The sequence below is a fragment of the Hippopotamus amphibius genome, chromosome 10 (assembly GCF_030028045.1).
Source record: "Hippopotamus amphibius kiboko isolate mHipAmp2 chromosome 10, mHipAmp2.hap2, whole genome shotgun sequence".
In the NCBI taxonomy this organism is placed as follows: Eukaryota; Metazoa; Chordata; class Mammalia; order Artiodactyla; family Hippopotamidae; genus Hippopotamus; species Hippopotamus amphibius.
The window spans coordinates 70,205,642-70,222,425 of NC_080195.1; the positions used below are offsets into that span (position 1 = coordinate 70,205,642).

General features: G+C 37.1%; 2 protein-coding genes across 9 annotated transcripts in view; one reads left to right on the forward strand and one right to left on the reverse strand.

Annotated features, from left to right (window-relative positions):
• CMSS1 (cms1 ribosomal small subunit homolog) overlaps window positions 1-16,784 on the reverse strand; it is a 352,758-nt gene that overhangs the window by 296,204 nt on the left and 39,770 nt on the right. The window lies entirely within an intron of this gene.
• FILIP1L (filamin A interacting protein 1 like) overlaps window positions 1-16,784 on the forward strand; it is a 289,653-nt gene that overhangs the window by 233,647 nt on the left and 39,222 nt on the right. The window contains exons 1-2 of one of the 6 annotated variants that reach the window (XM_057696275.1): window positions 31-153; window positions 5,975-6,206. The exons of 4 other annotated variants lie outside the window; for them this stretch is intronic. The gene's annotated coding sequence lies outside the window, so the exon portion shown is untranslated. Of the gene's footprint in view, window positions 1-19; window positions 154-5,974; window positions 6,207-16,784 lie in introns of those variants that run through there. One more of the 6 variants, XM_057696274.1, reaches the window with a different exon arrangement.

The window sequence follows — 16,784 nt, forward strand, 5'->3', positions numbered from 1 at the left end:
CGCCTTATAAGGCAGCACAGTGACGTAACGCCCCTAGGCCGGGCGCGCTCGGCGCCCCGCTCGCATTGTTCGGGCGACTCCCGGAGCGCTCACAGCCCGCTCACAGCGCCGCACGACTGCGGCCCCCGCCCGGCCCCCGCACAAGCGACTCAGGTAAGCCCGGGAGAGCCGCTCCGCTCCAGCAAGGGGATTGCGGTCTGAGAGCCAGGCAGTCTGTGGGTGGCTTTTAAAGTTATCAGCATCACGAACTGCAGACAGGTTTCGAAAAGAGCGTCCAATGAACTCTAGGTTCAAAACCTTTCCCAACTCACACAAAACTTAAGTTTTCTCCGACAGAGAAAACAGATTTGGGATTTAATTTTATAGAGAGGTGAAGGATGACTATATATTACAGACGCCTTCCAAGTAAGCTGTACACTGTATCTTGCCTGTATTGAGAAATCTTTGGGGAAAGGGTGGGGGGAATATATTGTAATATAACAACTCTATCTCCTGATCTCTCTCCTAGGACTCAAACTCCTTTAAGTCTTACAAGAGCACAGTGCGAAACACTACCACAAGGTAGTGGATTTGTTCCCCACCCAGTGCCCTCCCTCTTTTGTAAATCTTCATATGAAAGACTAGAAAACCCCTATTAGGAATACATCCTGTAATTAGGATGAATCTAACTTAAAAAGTAAAGCACTTTTTAAGCTTCAAAAAAATCCTACAAACGCTATTGTCTTAAAAGCAAATGTTAATTATTACAAGAAAGTAACTATCACAGTTTTGATTTCTAACTTTTACTTCAACTGCAGTCAATGGGTAAATGACAAACTGCACTGCAAATTAAAGTTAGTTTCTCTACAGTAACATGTTGGACAATAGTTTATTATGTAGAAATACTAATTTAAAACGTAGAGCCTACGGAAGAATTTTGCTAATTTGTGGCATTTTGAACCATAATTTGTCACATCTAAACCCTGAATAGACTATCGCTATAAATGAACCCTTATAGTATGATAATTGAACCACTAGCAGATGCTGAAAATCGTAATTTTACTTTACTTTTCAGAATAAAAATCAGCAGAGGAATTAAAAATAAAATATGCTTTGTCAAATTTAAAACACTGGAATAGGAGATGAAAAAAATGATTTATCACTCAAACTTTATTTGGTCTGAACATATGTTGTAAAACAAAACTTAAAAAATGTGTGAAAGAATTACTTCCCTTTTAAAATAGTCTCTATGTTTTACCTATCATTTGAAACATAGTTTTTTACCTGCTCAAAATTCAGGATATATCCATATTTCTAGTAATTCCTGTGGTTGAATTTTTTTTAAAGTATATGACATTGGTGCCTGCCATTTTTGCTTCAGAAGAGTTTTGTTTTGTTTGCTAATTTTGTTTGGAGCAATGCAAGGCTTTGGTTTTAGTATTCTAAAAGAAAAATTATATGTTACTTGGCCTGAAGATAGGCTTTATAAACTGCAGGTTAGTATACTGAGAATTAGGATTTCCTCAAAACTATTATTTCAAATCTAGAGAAGCCTACCATAATGAGAAGAGAAAGGGGGCAACACCCAGGTTACTGTGGAGAAGTACAGAATATGCAATAGAAAAGTTGTTTATTCGATATAGGCTGTAATTGGAAACTGAAAAAATTCCTGTCTTGGGAAAAAGGTATTCCACTCTTTTCAATCTAATAGAGGAGGAGGGAAACAGAAACCATCAATTATTGTTTCAGCTATATCCAAAGTACCATCTGTACCATAAACTATAGCTCAACTGTTGAAAATCATAACTTCTATCAAAGCTCTAACAGCTGTGTTTCCCAGAGTGTGCATTTTATTTTTTTAAAACAGGCAAGCATCAATTAAAAAAATTTTTTAAATGAAACACTTCAATATTCCAGACTTTTTTCCATTTATTAACGTTAAAGCATAGTTCAAAGAACAATCAGCCATTAAAACCCTCTTTAAAATTGAAAGTTAAAAAAGATTTATCGTGGATGCATTATCTCACAGTGAGCTCTCAAAGTGAGCATTTCTTAGTCCTTGTGACAGTTTATATGATGGAAAAAATGTTTTGGATTGAGTGAATGTGAGTTTTTACATCTCCAGATAAAGCATATGTTAATTTTATAATTAATAAATTCATTTACCTTTCTATGGCAATTAACCTTACCTGTTAAGCCCTGGTATTTTTCTGATATTTTCCTAATGTTGTGATGGAGTCTATAGTAACAGTCAATATGAAAATACAAATCAAGCTTAGAGCTTCTCAATTTTCAAGTCCACTTGCAATTCCCATTAATCTGCTTTCTCAAAACGCTGTGAATTTTACTTTAGGGTTCTTTGCTACCTCTTCCCCTCCAGAAAAGTACCTTTGGTAATAAATGGATTTTGAGGTAAAAAAGTGAAAATGGGGGAGAAGAAGAATAAAATTCCAGTACTTCTTCTTAGGTCATGTTCTGTCTATATCTAGTGCTTTAAGGCAAAGTGAACGCTTTTACAAGGTAAATAGAAAAAAAAAATGTATCTATTTATCTATATATCTATCTATATATAGATAGATATATATACAGCCTCCTATTAAAGGGAAAAAGAAAGGGGGGGCAGGAAGGGAACTGTTTATGAGAGACTGGATATTGTGAAGTAATAAACAGAGGATGTAAAGCAATATTGGTCTCAACCTGCTTCAGGAACTGAAGTCTGTTACCCACACTGCCAGTCACTATCTTTGAAAAATCTAACACAACTTATCCTCTTGGGCATATCATTAATTTTAAATGACTTTTAGAGTTTAATTTGCATTTGACTGTGAATTTAGCTCCAATATAAACTGATTTAGTTTCTGTAAATTATGTTTAAATAAGGATTTAAAGATGAGACACTGCGTATGCAGTGAACATCACAAACTTTCAAAGAAATATTTCTATGGTTGCCTCTGCCATCACTACAGTCTATACGGGCTACCAATTCAATCACTTATGTTTAATGTGTACTGCAAAGACTTTAAGAAACTCCTCTGGCTAGTCAGTTTCTACTTTGAGTGTGAGGTGCACTAATTCCTAGCAGATCGTCACCAACATTGTTGTAAACCCTCCTACATTCCTTTTCTTAAAAACAGAGTTGAGATTCTCTCTCCCTGGCCTTCTTCAGCACTAACATTACCTCAGACTGGGAAAGCTAGGCAAAAAAAAGTGCAGGGACTCTCCAAGGAAAGTTGCTTGGTTCTTTTTCAGGTATTGGAGAAGGACTCCCTTTTCATGCTTGTTTCATGAGATTCTAATTTAGCAGATTAGATAGGACAGCAGCAGTTTTCATTCTGAGCCCAAGAACAGAGAATAACACATTAGCAGCGTTCTTTCTCCAGTCTGACCATCCTCACATTCCTATGCCCTACTGGTTCCAAAATAAGATTAACTCTTAAAGATACAATTACTATTTTTTAAGGACTAGCTTAGGAAATGATATGTTTGTGTGGGGGGAAGGGTGAGGAGGTATGTAGAGGAGAAGTACGTAAGAGTATCTATCATTGGGACAGGTAGAAGTGCAAAAACCTTGTTTCTGTTTATGATAAATACTGATTCTAGCCTAAAGGACAGTTATTATCAATAAAAGAGAGTGTATATTATGTCAGAATAGCAAACACTCAATCCCACAGATGTGAGTTTGAGAAGTGCCTTGATAAGTTCTTTATGGACAGTGGGATGCCCCAGGCCCCAGAGTGCGTACGTGTACACACACACACACACACACACACACACACACACACACCTGACAGGGAATGTTCACAGAACTTTATAGCTGGAAGAGGCCTTGGAGGCCATCTGACCCAAATGCCTCACCTTGCAGAAGAAACTGATGTCTACAGTGTGACTTACCTCAGAGACACAGAGCTACTCAGAGGCAAAGCCAGGGCCCCCTGCATTCTTAGGCTACAGACTTTGGTTTCTCCTTAAATTAATGGTAGGAAATGAGAAAAGATGAGAACAGAAGACCCAGAAGACGCCTTGGTACTGTAGGTGTTAATTTGGATATAAAATCCATTAAAAAAAGGAAGTAGAAAGGTTCAAAGTTCTTGTTAATAAGTACAAGCAGTAAAAGAAAAAGGGAAAGGAGGAAGGTGAAAATCAATACAGTTCAACCAGGCTACAACAACAGAAGTACGGTGATAAAGAGACGACAAAGAAAACAAACAATAAATGTACTTAAAGGTCCTCTGGGTGGCAAAGCTCAATCTCTGCCTAAAAGCTGAGAGGTGCCCTGCAAAGAGGGTATGCTCTATATAGTTAAAGCCATTTAGGTCTGAACCACTAACTTGACAAGTGACCTCTTCTCAGTGTCTTCCAACTAAACATTCTGCATTCCCTAGACCTCTCCAGCTAGCAGGTTCCCTTTCAAAACTCGAAGTGACTCGATACCTTTAAAACAACCCTCCCAAAAACTTCAGAGGAAGTCACTGTGGGCCATAAGCTCCTGGTGATACTGCTTTATTTTCTTTCATATCATGCATTGCTACATGACATTAAATTACACATTAACTGCTTATTCGTTTATTGTCTGTCTCCTGGACTGTAAACTCCTTGAGGGTCAATTTTGCTACCAACTTTATCCCTAGCATCTAGAGAAAGATCTAGCTATAGTTAGTAGGTATATCACCAGGCCAAGAAGGTATTGGATAAATTTATGAACAAATTACACCCTGGAAGCTTCCCATTTGGTAAGAAAAGAGTATTTCTGGAAACAGTGGGTTAGGAAGGGGCCCTTCTTCTAGATTTTGATCAGGAGCCCAAAACAAATCTCTGCCACTATTTGAAGTAACCACATAGAGTTGACTTACAAACACAAAAACCAGAAAACAAATTAGGCTCAGATGAAGTCAAGGCAGTGAAATCTGCTTTTACTGTGCAGTATGTGTTGTGTAGGCAGACTTCAAATCAGATGCTTCTCTGTCTACCCACCTCCATCTACCTCACTTCAATGTCCTCCCCAAAATGAGAATAAAGATGGTAAAAGAGTACAAGGTGAATTGCCCTGGGGCACAGAAGGACAGGAAACAAAATATGAAAGAGCAGAGTGTAGTGCTTTTGTCCTTAATGAAGGGTATTCCTGATTTTCCCTAATCTCTGTGCCTCAGCTGAATACCTGGAAGTTGCACTCATAGGATCCAAAATTTGTTCTTGCAGTAACTAGAAATTAGCAAATTGTCTTTCCCAAGTATATACTTTGATTCCAAAGTTTCTATGGGTAGTCCAGTGCATCTGCCAGGTTTTACAGAAAAGGAATGATTTTTCTCTAGTTTCAAAGTTAGGCAACACCAGTGTCAACCTGTGAAGCCAGCCTAGGACTTGTAACTCCTCATCAGCACCAAACATTTACTGAGTGTCTACAGGGCACTGTGCTAAATACAAGGCAGGACAAGCCCAGCAACTAAGTTCTCCACACACCACGCCATGTCACTAACACAGCTACACCTACTGTCTTGATGACAAGGGCTCAGATCATCAGCAGCTCGAGCACAATGGTTTCAATCATTGATCACTGTCCTGTTTCAGTTCTTTTTTAATGAACTGTTAAAGCAATATAGATAATACAGGTTAGCTGTACATAAAAATTAAGTAAAGATAATGTGGGACTGGTTAAAAAAAAAACCAAACCACAAATGTAGTCAACCTCCAAGCCTGTTTACTAGTGACACTAAATTGATATGGACAAATAGTATTATCTCAATGCCAAGACTGAAGAGTAGGAATAATGATTCGTAAATCAAGTTCTACTCTCCTTGGCTCTGCCATCCATTCTCTGCGTAAGCCTCCTGTAGCCTTGGCTTCCATAAACCTAAAAAAAGGAAACAATGTCATCCACTATAAGTATCTCTCAATACTGGGTAAGGACAGAATAGTGCACAATAACCCCTGAGGGAACTCTGATCAAGTAGAGCCAAAGACTATATAATAATACAAGCTACTGATCATATCATTACAGAGATGAATCAGCTAAAGAAAATGGGAAGAATGTGAGGATACAAGTCCACTCTTAAGCCAGAGGCAAAATTCACATAACTATAGCCCTTAAGCCTGTGAGAGCTCGAAATCATCCTACCAAGAGCAGCCTCAAAGATAAGGTCAGACCTTCGAGATGTGCAACTCTGACAGGAGTAAATCTGCTAGATTTATCGTATCTCATGGCCCACCAGTCTTGGAACAAAAGTTTAAAGGTGAACTAAGTTTTCTCTCTCTTTTTAAAATTCTTTTTTAAGTGATTCAAAACAAAAACAAATCTCTGAGCAGAAATCATAAGAGGAATGTAAAATATTCATCACATTTGGGCTGACAAGACTTAAGTGACTGTTGCTGTCACATTTGAAGAAAAGAACTGCTTAGCCTAAGAGCTTGGGGAGAGCATGAGAAAGTTCCTTCTTGCTGAAGACAAAGTGCCTGCAGTGAGATGCTGTGCAAGTCCCTTAGCCTTGGCTCATTAGTTAGTTAACTGGGAATGGCGGAGGGCGTGAATCACTCTGTGGAGTTCTGTGGAAAGTAATCCTTTGCTGCTAATGAGAAGACTATTCTTTAAAAATAGTATCAATTCATTTATTATCAAGATAGTTAAACACTCTTTTTATTAAAAGAAATACATTATGTTTGAGGTTCCATATTATCCTTCAGGCTTTCATACAACTGCCTGTATGTGGCAGGCTGAGATCTTTTAGATAAAGATGAGAACAACTTTGTTAAGTGATTGGGGTTCTGCTCATCTCCCCTAAAATTATCCCTCACAAGAATCTTCTTACAATCCCATACAATTCATTGGGCTGAGCAAAGATGCAAAGAATCACAGGCAAAGTTAAGATTCTCTGGCTAGTTTTCCCTCGTCTGGACTTTATTTAAATTTGTCTCCAAGTGAATTCACTTCACTGAATGGTTCTCCCTCCTCAAAAGTGACAAGAACAAGTGAAACAAAACTCTACTTCTTCTGCTCTAATAATAATTAGAGTAAATTCTGAGAACTTTAGGCATCATTCAGCCTAAGAGGGAGTTATGCTTCCCTAAGAAATGGGTCTTCTCACCTCTCAAATCATTTGGTCATCAAATATGTACCAAGTACAGACCTATGTGGAGGATACAGAGGTATCAGATTCTTTAAGGAGCTTACACTTAGTTCAAGAGCAAAACTGATATAACAAATTAGAAAGTGGTATAAAACAATACAGCATATTCTGTCACAAAACTGTAAGGGCTATGGGGACTCAGAAGGGGGAAGCTGCCAGGGTTAGACAAGTTAGGAAACATTCATGGAAAAGATGGAAAATGAAATGTAAATGTAGCATTCCAAAAAAGGATGGCATATTTATTCCTTGGAAGTCTACTGTGGAAAGGTAATCTGAGGTAAAAAGAGAAAGAAGGCTTGACCCAGCATCAGAACACCCGAAGTCTGATTTTAAATTCCATCGTTCGACCTTTAAAACAACCTGGACTTCCATAGTGATTTCAATCCTTAAAATGATGATTAAAAGTGATGATAAAGCAGTTGGCACAATGCCAGACCCACAGCAGACACTCAGTAAATGGTACCTATTGCTCTTCTGGATATTATGCTAGTCTGCCCATAAGAATGATGCTTCAACATCATCTGGTGCTATTGGGTTCCAGCAGGCTGAGGCACAAGGGGTTGTCTCAGGGCCAAAGAGAAGGTGCTTTGTAGAATGCATTCCCAAAGAACTCATGTTCTCTTAATCCAGCCATAAAGTGAAGTAAAGGATTAAGCTTATTGGAGAAGATCCATGTCTCTAGTGCTTAACTTCAGCCACTCTGAAAAGTGAGGTTATCCTTTATCCTAATTTCCCTGCTAGAAAGAAATCCCTCCTATGTGAAAGCCACATGAGCTTTCCTAAAGAAGTCTTAGTCACCTGAAATAAAAACAAGTTTCTGAGTAAAGAACCAAGGAGAGTAAAAGGCTTAAAAGCTAACCTGGAATCTGCCTGTTTTACCTTGAAACTCCTACCATGCTGGAGAGGCACACATAATAACACAAATAGGTGAGACAAATCTTACAACATGGGCTAAACAGCTTATATTAGATCCTAGCCACAGACAATGAAGATTCCCTTTTAGAAACTACTAGTCTAAATACTAAATACTTCTTCCTAGGTGCTCATTTTCAGTTTAATTATACTTTCAATTTAGCATAACATTTTACGTGTCAGACACTAAAAAGATTTACTTCTGTACTTTTACAGCACACTTATAATCTTGAACTACAACATATGCTTGATGTATAAAGAACCAAAAAAAATAATCTGAATCCCATGAAATTCCAATTAAGGTTCCTGTATAGTTATGAACCATTGAGACTTGACGAGTTGTAAAATCTCTTCTGATAGAACGGAATATACATTTTTGACATGTGAATTTGTATACAGTACTATATAGGAAAGAAGGGAGGGAAAGGATTTTAAAGGTTGGTAGTGGTTTTTATCCTGTGGAACTGAGATTTGAGGATCATTAAAGGCTTTGTAAACCTTACGGATGAAATTGTATTGCTTTCCCTGTGTTGCAGCTGAGGTAACAGGTAGATGAGGCAAGGTCACAGAATTAGGTCAATGGCAGATTTTGGTCCAACATTCCCTGTCCATTGAATACATGGCTCTTCTGATGTTTGAGAATCGGGAGTTTTGCTTTTTTCTTTGTTTAGCTGTGAATGAGTGAACTTTTAAAAGTGAGGGAAAGTGAAGTTAGTGCTTTTTCAACAACATTTTTTCAACTACTGCAAACGTGAAATAGTTTGCCCTCTCTCAAAATTCAAATCTTAAAATTAATTAAAATTCAAAAGTAAGATATGATCAGGGCAAAAATGGATGGGTATTCATATAGCACGCACACAAGGTATACTATATAGCCTTTTCATCAATTCTGCTACAAACAGAATTTCTCATACAGATAAACATAACAATGGGTAAAACTTTTGCTAAGGGATAAAATCAGCTGCAGACAGGCCGAGGGCCAAGGGAAGTAAAGTATTGAGTTATCGCTCTCACCTCTAGCAGGCCTGTTACAAACCACTGTTAACATCTTGAGATGGAATTGCCCCCTACTACACAAGCTAAGTATTCTCTAGAACACATTTATCTTAGAAGAACCCAACTTAGAGAGAGAAAATAGGATCAAACTCTGTGTTCATGCTATGTTCTCAATGCTCAGAAGTGGCAGAAAAGGAAAATGTAACCCAAATGCTCTAAACTGTTAGGGAAAATTAAACAAGGTTAGATTTACCAAAATAGTTTTAATTTTTAAAACGTATGCAAGAGGACATGCAAAGATCACAAGAAAAATGGTCATTTATATTCCACCAGATTTTAGAATAAAACTTTCCCACCTATCTGTAATTAAATTTTACATATGGCCCAAACTCTACTTCTCCAAAACATCATTTAGGAAACAGAAACCAATCACACTCAGGAACTAGGAAAAGTAAGTGAGGGTAGATGCAGGATGTTCACTGTGGTTCATGATCTAATTGTTTGCTAAGCAGGCAGTCAGACCAAACGTCAACCTTCATCTTCCAACTGCCTTGACCTCCAAATACTATTTAATGGTATTAAATGTTCCTACTTCCTTTGTCCTTCTTATTTACTGATTTACTACAGCTAAAATGGAAGGGGAAAAAGAAGGTAGTTCTCTAGGGATCAAAATGTTTCACATTTTACACTCTTTGGGCTCCTATCTAGCCCGTTTCTCATGGCAAATTGTGTGACTTAAGTAGTCACAATAAAACATAAGCCTCTGTTGTTGTGGTTTCTAAATTTCTGAAGTCTAAATTTCCCACTAACAAGTTAGGAAACGTTTGGTTTCCCAAGCATACCATGTTAGCCACTGCCTCTGTGCAGGCAGCCAGACTACAGGGAGGTGAAAACCAGTGAACTCATCTACTCTGGCACATGACTGCTCCCTGCTTTGTCCTTTTATGTTAAATCTACAAACTGAGCACCAGTGAATTAAAGTATGAAAGCCAAATAAAAGAGGAAAGACTTTTCTTAAAAAAAGACTTACAGGAACTAGGAGCTTAAAAAAAAATTTTTTTTTTTTTGGCTCAGAGTAAGATTTGGAAAAGGATATATTTTTTGTGACTTTTTAAAAAAAGAATAAAAGAAAGAAAAACAATGTACCAAAGAATAAGTGTTAAGAGAAAAGGATTATACTAATCCTCCAAAATACCTATTTGCAATATCTGAATGAAAATAACCTGTGATCTGGGAAGAGAAAAAAGGGATGAAAGGAGATTAAAAACAAAATTCTGTAGCTACATCAGAATGCTTTTCTAAAGGTTCTATTTCTGTTTTCCTCAATGCACTGAAATACAAAAAGAACATCTAAATATAAATGGACTTTGCAATAAAAGAAATACATATAAATATGCTTAATAAGATAAAACACAACACACTTTTAAGGGTATAACAGCATTATGCCCTTGAAGTCTGTCTGAGAAAAGACTGCCTGTTAAAAATATTTTCCGAGAACTTTAAGTTCCTTGAAATGTTCTACGGAAATGGTACTTATGACAAACCCACCTCCTCTAGGGAACATGAGATGTTATTACTGGCAAAGTCACAATTTTTTAAACCATCCAAAAATAATCATAAATTTATGCCAAATGACTAAACTTGTTTTGTTATTACAGTGATTAAGAGAATATTTGCTAATGTCTCATGATCAAGCTCAAAGTAGCCATGGACGTACAGAAAATACAGTGACAAAACAGCGGATTGCAAATGGTAGTCATTTTTCTGTGCCTTTCACAGGCAGAATATTACAGCACACAAATTCTCTGGAGAGTATGGTACATGAGATATATGAGATAGGAGGTGTGGATGTATGTCATGGTAAGAAAGAGGAAACTTCTGAGGTCAGTACTCTGTCTGGGCTTTCTAACATGTAGACCGGTTACGCTGAAAGAACACATGCTTTGCAGACAGTGAATTTTTATTCTGGTTTGGTTATCTGCTATTTGGTAATTATTTAACCTCTCTAAATTTTAGTTTTTTGGTCCTTACGTCATCTGTAAAATAGGAATAATACTTATCTCATAAGGTTATTTTGAGGATTAAGTAAGATCAAGTGAAACAGAGCAGACCCTCTCACTATACTTGTTTCTTTTTCACTATAAGCTAAATCTCACACTAGATGGCAATTGGGAATGGGAGTCTGTGTTCCAGTACCAGGGCTACCATAACAATCGCCTTGCATGTTATTTAATCTTCCCGGGCTTCAGTTTCTTAACTAAGAAAATGCAGATGCTACACACAGACATTATAAAAACAGATATAAATCAGTTAAGTTGTTGTTATAAAATTATAATCAAATAATATTACTATTACAATTTATCAATATTAAAAATTCAAAACAGCGTAAGTATATGACTCCTGTTTCTCTATGTTACTTCATCTCAAAAATCCTGTAAATTTTAATTTTTTAAGCATGAAGTTGTAAAGATTTATTTAGCAGCCACGCTGACTTTTATTCCCTTTTCCTGCCCCTGCTTAAGAGTCTGATCTAATAGAAAGATCTCTGGGACTTCCCTGGCGGTCCAGTGATTAAGACTTCATCTTCCAGTGCAAGGGATGAGCATTCAAACTCTGGTCAGGGAGCTAAGATCCCACATGCCTTGGGGCCAAAAAGCCAAAAAATGTAAAACAGAACTAATATTGTAACAAATTCATTAAAGACTTTAAAAATGATCCACATCAAAAAATCTTAAAAAAAAAAAAGATCTCTAAGAAAATGTTTAACTGTAGAAGTCAAGGTGAAGGATGAAGAGTGTTTATAGTAAGCTATTTTTTGTATAAAAAAGAGAGAGACTAAGAATATTTGTATTTGCTTGTTTACTCATAATGACACTATAGAAGTACATGTAAGAAACTAATATCAGTACTTATAAGTTGGGGAAGAGGAACTGGCAGATGAAGGATGAGGTGGGACCCTATACATTTTAATATACATATTTTGAAATATATATTATATATTTAGGAATGATAATCCAAGACTGAAATTCAGACTTGCTTGAAGAGTTAAAACTGAGCAAATAAACTTTGTATAATACAAAGTTAAGTATACAACATTATAAAAACCTCAAATGACTTCTTTCTCAGATAATTTGGGTATCCCTCAACCTGTGGCTTGTATTTTTTTCTGAAATGCTCAAAAAACATTATAAAATATCCTCAATAGTCTTCTCCACATTTTCCATTATGGAAACTAAGCCCAGCAGTAGCATATACAGAAAAAGACTGTAGGCTGTGCCAAATCAGTCAGCCCACCCCACCTCTAAGTCCCCAGGTAGACAAGTCTAGGAGCATATTATCTCAGCAGAGAAAGTCACTGCACATTTACACTCAAGGAACAAAGAAGAGAAAGATGAACAGAAAATCAAAGAGGCTTTGGGAGAATCAGCTAAGAGCATTCATTGTGATATGCTGGCATTTCACTGGATAATGCACATTCAAAGCATCGTTCTCTTTCAGGAAGGGAGAAGAGCTGTGGTGTATATCTGTGAGCAAAAGAGAAATGGAAAATACTGATCCCAAATATATATAGCAGCAAACAATGAAGAAGAGTTATGAATGTCAGAGACAACTAATACAAAGAGATTTAGCAGAAGTTTTCAAAAAAATCAGCTATGTCCTAGAAAGTTCCTTAACTGACAATACAGCACTAAAGAAGTAACAACATATAATTCAGGCTCTAAGTAATTATCGTGGTACAGATTTACACGTGCTGTCCTTATTGTCACTCCCTTGTTGGTTCCCATTTCCTCTCCTGGGCCTAGACTGAGCACCTTTTTAAGTCTCCACCTGGCCCTTTGATTTGAGTATGCAGAGTCTCCTAGCCCAGATTCCATGGTCTCAAAATGAAAATATTCTCCTTGTAGCCTTACTCCCCAAGCTCTGTGTCAGTGAGCTCTCAGACTGACCTTTGTCTCAGTTTCTTTGTTCTTTTTCCCCCTTAAAAATAAAAGATTTGCCCCAATCCTGGTCCCTCTCCTCAATTTGAGGATTTCATAAGCTCCTCTTAGGATCCAGTTTCTCTGCTAAAAGCTCCCAAACTCCTTATAATTAGTAGGTCATTTGACGATTTGCATCTTATTAATTCACTTCCTCTGACCCTTAGGGAGCCAAACAAGATTGTTCAGATGTTGCAGAGCTCTGACTCACCGTGCCCCATTTTTACTGTATATTCCTCTGACACCAGCTAATGCCTTCTCCATCACTTCATGCCCTAATCCTTGTTTCACAGTGAAGGAAAATAGCAACCCAGTTTTCTGGATCTGGACCCATTTACAGTGTCTCTAAATGATCTCAATGATGATGACAGTATCTTCAGTAACAAGGACATAAAGCAGACACAGATTTATACTCATACTTGGCTAGCAGATGCCAAAAAAAGTGTTACTGTTCTTCTAGATCTTGCTGACCAAGTCAGATGAATCAAGCATTACATTATGACTATGGTATGCTGTAGCTGTAATTTTTTTTAAAAAACCTTTAACTTGTGAGAGAAATAAAAAGAAGCAGCATACATAGAATAAAAAAGACTAGTCATAGCTATTTTTATGAGTGCTCCTAAAAATTAGACTAAACAGTGAAAAGTCCCATTGAAAAAGCAGAGAGTAAGCAAGGAAACTTAAATTACAGGCCTGATTACCAAGAACCTATCTCAACCTAAGGAAGCTTTCTAACAAATTCCATGTAATTACTTGGGAAACTGCTTAGAATTTTTTATTTTACCATAAACATGGCTGCTTTCAATGCAATGCAACAATTAAAATTACATATTAGATAAAAACTGCTTAAAGATAGAGGGATAGCATCATAATCAGATTGTCAAAGTCTAGCCATAAAAGCAGATATAAAAATGAATAAAGCAGTGTATGTAGTTTTCTGTTTATTAATTAACATGTTAAATCAAGAGGAAAAAGTAATGCATTAAACTAGTGCTGGAAGAATGAAAGCAAATATAGGAACTGAGGCCCATCAAGGTGAAGTTACACGGTTAGGACTAGAATGAAAGAGACACTCTTTCATACACCTTAAGAAAAGACCAAACAGGATTTGGTATCATCACACTATTTGGTTGTTGATTGGAAACTATTATGAGTTATGACCAGAGTGACGTCTGGAAGTATACAGGCAGATTTTAATAGAAAAAGGTAAACTGACAAATAACAGGCACAGTACTTTGCACATAGTAGGTGGTCAATGTCATTGCCTCATAAAAGTCTGAAGTGAATTAAAGGTCAGCTGACCTGCACAGCACTGTGGATGAACCCATTTAAGAACCAGGTCACTCAGTGGTTTCCATGCCCTTATTTCAAATTGTGATTTCAAACAAAACATGATGTCTTATGGAGGCAGTTTTGTCATTCAGGATTTTTCTAAGAACTTGGAAAGAGGTATTTGAAGGCAGGGAATCTTCCATTATCTATGATGGGGAGCAACTTGTCGTTTGTTTTATTAACGATGTAAACACTAAAGCAGTGACTAGGCCAGAGAATCTGGGGACTTCATCAGTATGAAGCAAAGGGCTCACTCAGTAACAGCCTGAAAAAGGTGATAGCCTAAGCCAGACTTCCAGAGAAAGACATATTTGCCTTTTATGCTTCAACTGTCTATCCTCAAGATGAACAGTGATTCTCAAACTATGGGCCCTTTCAAGAGGTCTATGAGGTCAAAGCTATTTTCATAATACCACTGTCTTTTTCACTCATTCTGTCACAAGCATACAGGGAGTTTTCCAAAGGCTACATGACATGTGGTGATGTCACTGCTCTGACAGCTGATGGAATGTGTGAAACAGATTTGAGAATCCAGCTGCCTTCAATTAAGCCAGGCATTACAGTTTGCAGAAATATAAAACAATACAACCCTTCCCACTAAGTTTTTGGGTTAGAAAAAGTTATTTTTCCTAAAAATGTTATTTATGTTAACATATAGTGGGTTTATTATTTTTAATGAATAAGTATATAAATATTTTAAAATATCTTGGTCTGAATTTCTAATACTATAAGTATTGATAGACATAACCCACACAATCAAAAGCTCTTAAGAGTCCTCAATAATTTTTAAGAGCATGAAGGAATCATGAGACCAAAAAGTTTGAGAACCACTACCCTGGAGGCTTTCTTGAGTCGCACTGAAATTATAGGCTCATTGTTTCCCAAAAGCCTACAAACTATGAAGAACAGGAAACCCTCCCTGTTCATTTCAGTATAGCCCCAGTATAATATTCCTTTGTTGTTTGCAAATTAAATGAACAGAAGTGTTGCCATATTCATGACATCAAAAACTTTAAAGTGGGACTTCCCTGGTGGCGCAACAGTTAAGAATCCGCCTTCCAATGCAGGGGACATGGGTTCGAGCCCTGGTCCGGGAAGATCCCACATGCTGCGGAGCTACTAAACCCATGTGCCACAACTGCTGAGCCCATGTGCTCTAGAGCCCGTGAGCTGCAACAAGAAAAGTCGCTGCAATGAGAAGCTCGCACACTGCAACGAAGAGTAGACCACGCTCACCACAACTAAAGCCCGCATGTAGCAACGAAGACCCAATGCAGCCAAAAAATAAATTAATAAATAAGAAAATAAAGAAAAACTTTAAATTCAAAATCCACATAGTAAATACAGTGGACATTTGTCTTCTAAAAGATGACAGGTGAGAAGCTAAGCTGACTATGAGGTTGTTCACTACTACCAGAAACAAAACAATGCCATTAATGGCTTGTGGAACTGGTTTTATTGCTTGATAATCATGCTAAGGTTATTTATTTGGGCCAACTGTCTGAAAAACTGGGAAAGTATCTAGAAAAGGAGAAACATAATTGATGTGTTAGGGTGGTCAGATCATAGATGAATATTTCCTTTTCAGTTTCATTGTTGTTGATGTAATGTTGCTTGTGTAATAAACAAACATATTTGCCCAGCAGAGCTCTGGCTCTGAGCTAAAAATAAAAAGGACAACTCCTTTGTCTGCAGAGATGAAATAACCAAAGGAGAATGAGGGGCTAGGATGTGGACATTTACCATTCATCTCCCTTCTCCTCAAAGAAGCAAGCACATACAGTTCTAATGCAGGGATCTGAAGAATGAAGAACAGTCTCAATTCTTTCCAGAGGCCAGTGTACTTGCAGAACACCAATGGGAAAACAATTTACACCTAATTTTCTTAAAAACATAAAACCATGTACCTGGTAAACACCAGAGCACCTTCTTTTAAAAGTGAATAAAATTACTTAGGACAATACCACAGTATTTCCCACAGGAAAATGTTCATTCATTCATTCATTCATTCATTCAAAAAACCATTCATTTGGTACCTTCTACATGTAAGGGTTTTGTAGTAGACAATATAGAAGACACAAATGAATTAGATATGTGTCCTCTTAAGAAGTTTATATTTTAGTAGTATTAATTGTAATGTACATAAATAAAACAAAAATCAAAAGTGGTGAGAATTATATATAAATTATTATGGGTATGACTGGCATTAGAGCATTTAGACACACCATCTGTTTCATATGTGTTATATGACGCATATTACTAACACTCAGTGTCTTACATAGAGGAGATAAAATCCAGTCACACGTGTGCTGACATGCATGTGTAAATAAAAGCTGAAAAGATGCTCTGAATGTATAATTTGTAATAAGGAACCAGCATTATGGTTAATACCAAAGAACACTCAAGATGACGTGATTACGTATGAAAAAACAAGGAGCTGGCATCGCACATAATAACGGTGACAAACTAG